This window comes from Cherax quadricarinatus, chromosome 60 (assembly GCF_038502225.1).
Source record: "Cherax quadricarinatus isolate ZL_2023a chromosome 60, ASM3850222v1, whole genome shotgun sequence".
In the NCBI taxonomy this organism is placed as follows: domain Eukaryota; kingdom Metazoa; phylum Arthropoda; class Malacostraca; order Decapoda; family Parastacidae; genus Cherax; species Cherax quadricarinatus.
In genome coordinates, this window is record NC_091351.1 from 21,409,749 (window position 1) to 21,421,295 (window position 11,547).

Genomic DNA, 11,547 nt, shown 5'->3' on the forward strand with positions numbered 1-11,547 from the left:
GTCACTGGTGGTAGCACTCTGTGGTCACTGGTGGTAGCACTCTGTGGTCACTGGTGGTAGCACTCTGTGGTCACTGGTGGTAGCACTCTGTGGTCACTGGTGGTAGCACTCTGTGGTCACTGGTGGTAGCACTCTGTGGTCACTGGTGGTAGCACTCTGTGGTCACTGGTGGTAGCACTCTGTGGTCACTGGTGGTAGCACTCTGTGGTCACTGGTGGTAGCACTCTGTGGTCACTGGTGGTAGCACTCTGTGGTCACTGGTGGTAGCACTCTGTGGTCACTGGTGGTAGCACTCTGTGGTCACTGGTGGTAGCACTCTGTGGTCACTGGTGGTAGCACTCTGTGGTCACTGGTGGTAGCACTCTGTGGTCACTGGTGGTAGCACTCTGTGGTCACTGGTGGTAGCACTCTGTGGTCACTGGTGGTAGCACTCTGTGGTCACTGGTGGTAGCACTCTGTGGTCACTGGTGGTAGCACTCTGTAGTCACTGGTGGTAGCACTCTGTGGTCACTGGTGGTAGCACTCTGTGGTCACTGGTGGTAGCACTCTGTAGTCACTGGTGGTAGCACTCTGTGGTCACTGGTGGTAGCACTCTGTGGTCACTGGTGGTAGCACTCTGTGGTCACTTGTGGTAGCACTCTGTGGTCACTGGTGGCAGCACTCTGTGGTCACTGGTGGTAGCACTCTGTGGTCACTGGTGGTAACACTCTGTGGTCACTGGTGGTAGCACTCTGTAGTCACTGGTGGTAGCACTCTGTAGTCACTGGTGGTAGCACTCTGGGGTCACTGGTGGTAGCACTCTGTAGTCACTGGTGGTAGCACTCTGTAGTCACTGGTGGTAGCACTCTGTAGTCACTTGTGGTAGCACTCTGTGGTCACTGGTGGTAGCACTCTGTAGTCACTGGTGGTAGCACTCTGTAGTCACTGGTGGTAGCACTCTGTAGTCACTGGTGGTAGCACTCTGGGGTCACTGGTGGTAGCACTCTGTAGTCACTGGTGGTAGCACTCTGTGGTCACTGGTGGTAACACTCTGTGGTCACTGGTGGTAACACTCTGTGGTCACTGGTGGTAGCACTCTGTAGTCACTGGTGGTAGCACTCTGTAGTCACTGGTGGTAGCACTCTGTAGTCACTTGTGGTAGCACTCTGTAGTCACTTGTGGTAGCACTCTGTGGTCACTGGTGGTAGCACTCTGTGGTCACTGGTGGTAGCACTCTGTGGTCACTGGTGGTAGCACTCTGTGGTCACTGGTGGTAGCACTCTGTAGTCACTGGTGGTAGCACTCTGTAGTCACTGGTGGTAGCACTCTGTAGTCACTGGTGGTAGCACTCTGTGGTCACTGGTGGTAGCACTCTGTGGTCACTGGTGGTAGCACTCTGTGGTCACTGGTGGTAGCACTCTGTGGTCACTGGTGGTAGCACTCTGTGGTCACTGGTGGTAGCACTCTGTGGTCACTGGTGGTAGCACTCTGTGGTCACTGGTGGTAGCACTCTGTGGTCACTGGTGGTAGCACTCTGTGGTCACTGGTGGTAGCACTCTGTGGTCACTGGTGGTAGCACTCTGTGGTCACTGGTGGTAGCACTCTGTGGTCACTGGTGGTAGCACTCTGTGGTCACTGGTGGAAGCACTCTGTGGTCACTGGTGGTAGCACTCTGTGGTCACTGGTGGTAGCACTCTGTGGTCACTGGTGGAAGCACTCTGTGGTCACTGGTGGTAGCACTCTGTGGTCACTGGTGGTAGCACTCTGTGGTCACTGGTGGTAACACTCTGTGATCACTGGTGGTAGCACTCTGTGGTCACTGGTGGAAGCACTCTGTGGTCACTGGTGGAAGCACTCTGTGGTCACTGGTGGTAGCACTCTGTGGTCACTGGTGGTAGCACTCTGTGGTCACTGGTGGAAGCACTCTGTGGTCACTGGTGGTAGCACTCTGTTGTCACTGGTGGTAGCACTCTGTGGTCACTGGTGGTAGCACTCTGTGGTCACTGGTGGTAGCACTCTGTGGTCACAGATGGTAGCACTCTGTGGTCACTCTGTGGTCACTGGTGGTAGCACTGTGGTCACTGCTGGTAGCACTCTGTGGTCACTGGTGGTAGCACTCTGTGGTCACTGTTGTCACTGGTGGTAGCACTCTGTGGTGGTAACACTGTGGTCACTGGTGGTGGAAGCACTCTGTGGTCACTGGTGGAAGCACTCTGTGGTCACTGGTGGTAGCACTCTGTGGTCACTGGTGGTAGCACTCTGTGGTCACTGGTGGTAGCACTCTGTGATCACTGGTGGTAGCACTCTGTGGTCACTGGTGGTAGCACTCTGTGGTCACTGGTGGTAGCACTCTGTGGTCACTGGTGGTAGCACTCTGTGAGTCACTGGTGGTAGCACTCTGTGCACTCTGTAGTCACTGGTGGTAGCACTCTGTAGTCACTGGTGGAAGCACTCTGTGGTCACTGGTGGCAGCACTCTGTGGTCACTGGTGGAAACACTCTATGGTCACTGGTGGTAGCACACTATGGTCACTGGTGGTAGCACTCTGTGGTCACTGGTGGTAGCACTCTGTGGTCACTGGTGGTAGCACTCTGTGGTCACTGGTGGTAGCACTCTGTGGTCACTGGTGGTAGCACTCTGTGGTCACTGGTGGTAGCACTCTGTGGTCACTGGTGGTAGCACTCTGTGGTCACTGGTAGTCGTGACTATAATAATAATAATAATAATAATAATAATAATAATAATAATAATAATAATATCTTTTTTTTACTACCAGTACATGTACAAGGTATACAGACCATAGCTGACATCAGTGACATACTACTATATAAAAATCCCTTGTTATACAGAGCATTTCGGGCAAATTAGGTCAGTTTTGTCCCAGGATGCGACCCACACCAGCCAAATAACACCCAAGTACCCATTTTACTGATGGAGAACACAGACAACCAGCGTAAGGAAACACGTCCAATGTTTCCACCCCTTAGCCGGAAATCGAACCCGGACCCCTCATCGTGTGATGCGAGAGCTTTTGCCACCAGGCCACGGGGCACCGTGAAGTTCAGCCCCAGAAAGAACCAACGCCATTCAAGATACACGGCTGGCAACGTAATTAATAGAGTTTGGTTGTCGACCGTTGTAGAGAACTGGAGAGCAGTCACAGGTGTTTGAGGAACATGCATAGTTTGTTTAAGGAATAAAGTTGAAGAAACAGTTGATCAGTTCAGTGGGTGTGAGACACAGCACAGTTCTCTAAATGAGGATTGTTCAGTTCAAAGGTAGAGGAACAACAGAGCTCCCAAAATTGAAGGAAATATTACATTTCGGATGTATTCCTAGATCCTGCTGTTCACCTTGTCTCACCTGTGTTGGGTGACCTAGATCCTGCTGCTCACCTTGTCTCACCTGTGTTGGGTGACCTAGATCCTGCTGCTCACCTTGTCTCACCTGTGTTGGGTGACCTAGATCCTGCTGCTCACCTTGTCTCACCTGTGTTGGGTGGCCTGGATCCTGCTGCTCACCTTGTCTCACCTGTGTTGGGTGACCTAGATCCTGCTGCTCACCTTGTCTCACCTGTGTTGGGTGACCTAGATCCTGCTGCTCACCTTGTCTCACCTGTATTCGGTGACCTAGATCCTGCTGTTCACCTTGTCTCACCTGTGTTGGGTGACCTATATCCTGCTGTTCACCTTGTCTCACCTGTGTTGGGTGACCTAGATCCTGCTGGTCACCTTGTCTCACCTGTGTTGGGTGACCTGATCCGACCAGCAAGGCTGGGGAAAAAATTATTATCGGGACAAGCAGTCACTCACATGATAGGCTGGAAGCCTTTAAAAGAAATGGTGAGGACTAAGAAAATTATGTTAAAATACGTAAGTCAAATCAGGTCTGGTTAAAACTAACTAAAACCCCAAGAAAATATAAGAAGAATGGAACTCTAGCTTATTTTAAATTAACTGTAAGTCCAACATGATATAAAGAATATCCAAGAATGGAACTCACTACTTACAGACATGATGAAAGCAGAAAGTCAGGTGACGTTCATCTGTCAGCAAGGTCCCATGTTAACTCCCAGCGGGTGGAACAAGTAAGGGGGTAAATGTAACGACTGGCACAACCCTTTCAGAACAATCATACTTCTTCCACCACTCATTCATACTTCCACTCTTATATAGTGAACTTTCCCTCACAATATGTATGGCATATTAAAGTTCATTGTATACATTTAACCTTGGATTACCAAATAAAGTTAAACATTGTGACTTATTTCTGATCAGAAGAGACATTCTCCAGTTATTTCACTGAAGTCAATTTGATTATTAGAAATGACACAATAAAACTTACACAGCCTAAAATCGAGAGAAACCTGAAACATCTCTTTACCTTCCCCTTCATCACGACTTAACTGATAATTTTAAGTTGTTTATTTTAGTCATTTCTTCCGTGCAAGGTGTGGATCGGCTTCCCCATAATATACTTCATCGTGTGTGTGTTCTTGACGGTGTTTCCTGTGATCCTTCAACCACTGGAGATGTTGGTGGCAGTGGTCGTCCTTGCAACTGCTCTTCCAGTCTACTACTTCACCATCCACAGACAGAACAAACCACAGAAGTTACTCCAGGTTATGGGTCAGTGAGCTAGACAATGTCAGCTGAGTGCAATTAATTAATTGATTCTAATTCTTCTTCTTCTTCATCTTCTTGTTCTTCGTGTTTTTGTAGTTATTATTATTATTATTATTAAGCCATTTTATTTCATTTTAACCACATTTGCAAAAATCTACAAAATTTGATTAATGACAAAAGTCCACAGACATCACATTACAAATGAGTCTCGCAGCTGAAACTTTCCTATACGTCGTTCAGTACAAACATTGTATTTCCTTCATTCAGGAGTCAAGTCTGGCTAACTGACTTCGTTGAATTCCTTCATTAATTTGACCTTGCTGACTCAGATGGCTCATCACACTTCAGAAACATTGTCTCCACTCCGCTCAAACACATTCACAAATGCCTGCTGGGTTCTCAAGCCCATGTGAATTAAAACCTTCTGCACCTTTTCATCTACTCCCTCCCTTCTTCCACCCAGGATTTATACACCCTCATGATCATTATATTCTGCTTCAGTTTTTCTAAATAATCAAACTTGCTAATCTGGAACTAAGTTCTCCTCCACCAACTGATTTATACCTGTCACATCCCCACACTGTCTTATTTCTTCACTCCTTAGTAATTCCCAGCATAAAACTCACATCACAGAGAGCTCAAATATTACCTCTGATTCCCTCTACATTTCTCACTGCAACATTAACGGCAATTTTTCACACTAACATAACCGCTATATTCTAGTATTTTCTAATTTTTTTTACACACTGACTTTTATTTCGTTCGACTGATGCCTTAACATTCCACCTACATTTACTCCCTCGTCTTTTCCATAATTCGCCTCATCTATCATACACCTGTCTGGTGACTCATCCATTCTGTCATTTTTCTGTTGCATAGACTGTTTCAACCTCTCATCAACCTGCTCTTACCCAGGTAACTTTTAGTTTCATTTTTCACACATGTACTTCCAAACTCCTCTGTTAACCTTCACAACTTTCTTGACTATCCCAAAATTACTGTGTCATCGGCAGAGAGCAACTGTAACACCTCCTTTATATGTTAAATAGGAAATAATTAAGTATAATCCAAGCAAGAGCACAGCTCTATTATTTTGTCTCAAGATCCTTTACCCACCGTCTTGGAGGACTCAGATTTATTATCAGTTAATCACGTATTTCATCCCACCACCCAAATTTGCACACGAAAAATCACCCCCGGTGAAAGCAAAAGACTCAGCAGGAGATGCAACATTCTCCCAGTGAAAAACAGAGGTGCCACGAGTACACTAAGAGACAACACAGTAAGTGTCAGGGGAAAAAGACTGTTCAACTGTCAGCATACATAAGAAGGATTACCAATAGACACCTGGCTGTCTTCAAGAAGGCGCTGGACAGTCACCTAAAGTCAGTCCTGACCAGCCGGTCTGTGGTTATAACATCGGTTTACGTGTGGCCAGCACTAACAACCTGATTGATCAGACCCTGATCCACCACGAGGCCTGGATCACAGACCGGGCGCCGGGGGCGTTGATCCCCGAAACCCTCTCCAGCTATACTCCAGGTATACTCCAGGTATACTCCAGCTACACTCCAGGTATACCCTAGCAAAAACCTCCTTTACAACCCCTCCTGAATTGTTAAAGTTATGTAGAGTAACATCACACATTTCATTTTAAGGAAAATGGTCCAGTTTTTATACTAGACCCCTAGAACAGGCCGCTTTGGGGTCCTTGGTTTCCTTGATGAGTCTGCCACCCCCCATTCTGTGGGGGTGGGGGGTGACAGCATGGTGCCAGTCCAATCTAATTGTTGATCTTCTGAATCTCCCTGAAATTGGCAGCACCACCTTCTTCTGCTTCAGAGTATTATAAGTAATTGCCAGCCAATGAAAACACACAAGCGAAGTCCCATGCGAGGTGTTGACCATCCTTCTAGGGTAGCACCGATTGCTCCATCTGGATGCTTTTGATATTCCCATTCTGTTGGGCAACGTGCTGTGGCGAGATTTCACTCGATGAAGTCACTGACTTCTTCGCGTGTGGCATAAATCCCTTCCGGTCATGGTGCCAAAATTGATTATCCGACGCTCTGCCGCAAAAATGCAGCGATGTTTTGTGAGTATGTGGGCGGTTAGACAAAGTGCTTCACTAATCCTGGTAGTTGCCTGAAGGTCGAAGCAAGTACCCAAGGAAGAATTAAGGACAGCTGAAAGAAAATTTACTGAACGTGGTGCCCTCACTGCTAGGAGACGAGTTTTTGCCCTTTCCTGAGGCATTGTTGAGCATCGTTTGGGCGGTTTTCCTCCCTCGCCATGCCAAATGAGGAAAGGAAGAGGACACTTGATCATCTCCGCTTAATATGACCCCTACGGTCAGATTAATATAGGCGGTTCTTCTTAAGTGGAAGTGTGTCGACAACAGAATGCCAGCCTCATCAGAAGGGATGGATGTGGCTTCCTGGATGTAAAATACCATTCAACAAGGAACTTGATCCAGCCAGATGAGAATATTGGCTAGCAGTGTGAAGTGTAAGCGTGAATTGAGAGGTGGTGGTGAATATCGAGGAGAGTTGAAATGCCACTTCTAAGATTGTTTGTTGAACTAGTGATTGAGTATATCTGTTGAACTAGCAATCATTGGATATTGAAAAGGGGAAGAAGAAATTATTGTGGAGTTAGTGTCAAAAAAAGTAAAAGTGGGAGAGCTGTGAGGGCTGCCACAATCATATTTATATTTATTCTACAATTTAATACAGAAGGAAGTCAGTTATGGGGCTGGAAAAGACGAAATGAGTAACGGCACCCTAGACATTGAAAGCCCCACAGTTGCCATTCTGTCAACAACGAAAATTTCACTGTCGCCGACAGGTATGGCAACACCGCACACCTAAACAATAAAAACAACAGCGTGCAGCACTAACTGTTATGTGGTAATATTCAAACAGGACCCCAGACTAATGTACACATGGAAACGAGACATATAAAGTTCCCTTGTTTCCACTGTGGCAAAGGTGTGGGCAGCCGCAATTGAGAAATTACCTGTGATGTGAAGAATGGGCATACGTGAGATGAACAGGCAGAATAAGTGATGATGATTATGAGGAATCAATAGCTAGAGTTAGTAATTTTAACATTGTGATACATGCCTAGGTCAACGTGAGGCTACAGAGCCAGTGTTGTTACTATAACACTAGACATGCGCGCGCTGTACTAAGGTACGGAGAAAGAACGGTAAATACACCATATGTGAATTGTACTAAATATCGATAACGAGGTATGCCAGGAAACAACTTAAGTGGCAAATTGTTTCAATGTATTCTATCCAGCTCTTGCAGGTGGGAGAGAAACGTGATTATATACACTTGGAAAATCCTAGAGGGATTAGTACCAATCTTGCACAAGAAAATCACTCCCTATGAAAGCATAGGACTCGACAGATGATGTAACTGACTCCCAGCATACATGAGGGGGATTACCAATAGACCCCTGACTGTCTTCAAGCAGGCACTGTACAAACACCTAAAGTCAATACCTGACAAGTCGAGCTGTGGTTCATCCGTCGGGTTGCGTGCTGCCAACAGTAAAAGCCTGGTTGATCAGGCCCTGATCTACCATGAGTCCTGGTCACAGACCAGGCCGCGGGGGCGGTGACCCCAGAAACCCTCTCCAGGTATACTCCAGGTATACATTAGTACGTAAACTACCAGTTGCATCGAATACCAACAAGTTTGAACCTTACTACAGTAATAAAGGCGTCATCACGAACAGTTGTCAACTAGTAAGTGTATCTCATAACTTTGTGCAAAAAGAACTAAGCAAGTTAAACCCAACTAAAACACTGATCCACATAACATCCCGGCTAAGTTCCTAAAAGATGGTACCTCTGAATTGCCAATCCGCACCGGTGGCCTGGTGGCTGAAGCTTCCGCTTCACACACGGAGGGCCCGGGTTCGATTCCCGGCGGGTGGAAACATTTCGACACATTTCCTTACACCTGTTGTCATGTTCACCTAGCAGCAAATAGGTACCTGGGTGTTAGTCTACTGGTGTGGGTCGCATCCTGGGGGACAAGATTAAGGACTCCAATGGAAATAAGTTAGACAGTCTTTGATGACACTGACTTTCTTGGGTTATCCTGGGTGGATAACCCTCCGGGGTCAGAAATCCTAACGAAATCTTATCTTATCTTTTCTCACATAATAAATCTGTCCATCACCACCAATACTGTTCTGAAGTGATTGAAAGAGACCACAATTACTCCTATCTTCATGGAAAATAGTAGATCTGACGTCAGGAACTATAGGCCTGTTAGTATACTCAGTGTGATGTCCGAAGTTCAAGACAAGGCGGTGTAGAGTCAAGTAATTAATATATTAATAACAAAAACATTCTTCATAATTGCCAGTCTCAGGAGATCTTACTCGACCAACACATCTCTAATTAAACTGACACACTGCTTTAGAACTTAAATGTCGCTAGTGAATCTCATAGGTATTGTGACCTTAGACTAGTAAAAGGCCTTCGGTACAGTCGACCTTAATATAATATGCAAGAAGCTACAAGCTATCTGAATACATTGTAGATGGGTGAAAGTCCTACCTAAGCATCAAGAAGCAAATTGTCAAGAACAACAACATAGAATTAGAACTTCTGCAGATAGTATGTGGGGTTCCCTATTACATCCCAGGAACAAAAAGGCCTATTTTCCTGGGTGTAAATGGCAGCAAGGAGCAGAAAAAACACACCTGAATGACTCTGAATTATATTTTCCTTCACCAAATACGATTATAAGTATTTACAAGTATGTACACTATATACAGTTAGAAATACATGTGTACAACACGGTAAATCAATAGGCAAAGACACAGCCTGGAGACAGAATACACAACCATGTTCAACCAGCTCTAGAATGGAAATGACAAGTGTGGAAACGTGAGTGGTGACCACGCCACCTCCACAATTGCTAAACCCACCTTCTCATTGGCTAAACCTAGGCACTGATCTGACCATGGGGCCCCATCGTCCGACCCTTAGCACCCGGTTCACTGCTTGGGGAGGTAGCCTTTTAATGAGGGTGTGTACATGAGCCGAATAAAGGTTACATACGCTTTGAATGCCACACCCCCGCCCCAAGAGGGCTCAGGAATAGGCTTCCACCTCCAGTAGGTAGAAAGTGCCTCCATGGCACTGACCCTCTCAACCATCCAACATACATACTGCCATTACATACATACCCCTCTCACCCATGTATTTATCCAACCTAAATTTGAAACTCCCCAAGGTTTAAGCTTCGGTAACCCTACTAGGTAGACTGTTCCACTCTTCAACTACCCTATTTCCAAACCAGTACTTTCCTACATCCTTTCTAAATCTAAACTTGTCTAATTTGAATTCATTATTGCAGGTTTTCTCTTGGAGAGATATCCTCAATACATTATTAATATCTCCTTTATTAATACTCATCTTCCACTTATACACTTCTATCATGTCTCCCCTCATTCTTTGTCTTACAAGTGAATGTAATTTAAGGGACTTCAATCTTTCTTCACACGGAAGATTTCTAATGCAATGAATTTATTTTGTCAATCGTCAGAAATGTTTTCTAACGAATTTATATCCATTCTGTAAAATGGAAACCAGAAATGAGTTGGATAATCTAGGTGAGGCCTTACTAATGATGTATAAAGCTGTAGTATAACCGCTGGACTTCTGTTGCTTACACTTCTTGATATAAATCCCAGTAATCTATTTGCCTTATTACGTACGCTTAGGCACTGCTGTCTTGGTTTAAGGTTGCTGCTCACCATAACCCTCAAATCTTTTTCGCATTCTGTACGGCTAAGTTCAACATTATTAAGCTGATCGGTTATGAACATTTCCGAGCTTCAGAACTTTACATTTATCTATATTGAACTGCTTCTGCCACTTTTCTGACCACGAATTGAATTTGTCTAAATCCTTCTGAACATCAACATCAACGTCTGAATCGATTATCCTACCCATCTTCGTGTCAGCGAATTTGCTTATGTCGCTAGTAATTCCCTCGTCAAGGTCATTTATATATATTATAAACAACAACGGGCACAAAGCCGATCCCTGCGGAACGCCACTTGTTGCAGATCCCCACTCAGACTTAACCCCATTTATGTGCACTCTCTGCTTCCTATTGGTGAGCAATGACTCGATCCATGACAGCATTTTTCCCCAATGCCATGAGCTGCCACTTTCTTTAAATTTCTGATGTGGTACTCAATCAAAAGCCTTACAAAAATCCAAATAAATAACATCGAACTCCTTATTATAATCAACGGCTTCAAAAGCCCTACTGAAGAAAGTTAATAAATTAGTGAGGCAGGAACGGCCCCTGGTGAATCCATGCTGAGTATCATTAATCAAATTAGGCCTATCGAGATGGCTTCTTATAATCTCAGCTATAATTGACTCTAGCAATTTGCCTACAATTGAGGTTAGGCTTATGGGGAGGTAATTTGATGGTAATGACTTGTCCCCTGTTTTAAAAATAGGAATTACATTAGCCATCTTCCACAGAGATGGTTCACAGAGTTCCATTTTGCATTCCTTAAGAACCCTTGAAAAAAGCTCATCAGGACCCGGCGACTTATTATGCTTCAAATGGTCTATCTGTTTACTTGCCATTTCTCTAGTGACTGTGATATTACATAATTTATCTTCTTCAGGCCCACTAAAAAACTTAATTATTAGTGTCTTCCTGAGTGAAAACCGAGAGAAAATAATGATTAAAAATGTAACACATTTCGTTCTCTTTGTCAGTAAGATGCCCATAGTTATTTTTAAGGGGACCTATCTTATCTCTATCTTTTGTTCTGTACACCTGGAAAAAACTTTTTGGGTTAGTTTTCGAATCTTTAGCAACTTTAATTTCGTATTCACGTTGAGCTTTTCTTATCCCCTTTTTAACATCCCTCTTAATGCCAATATATT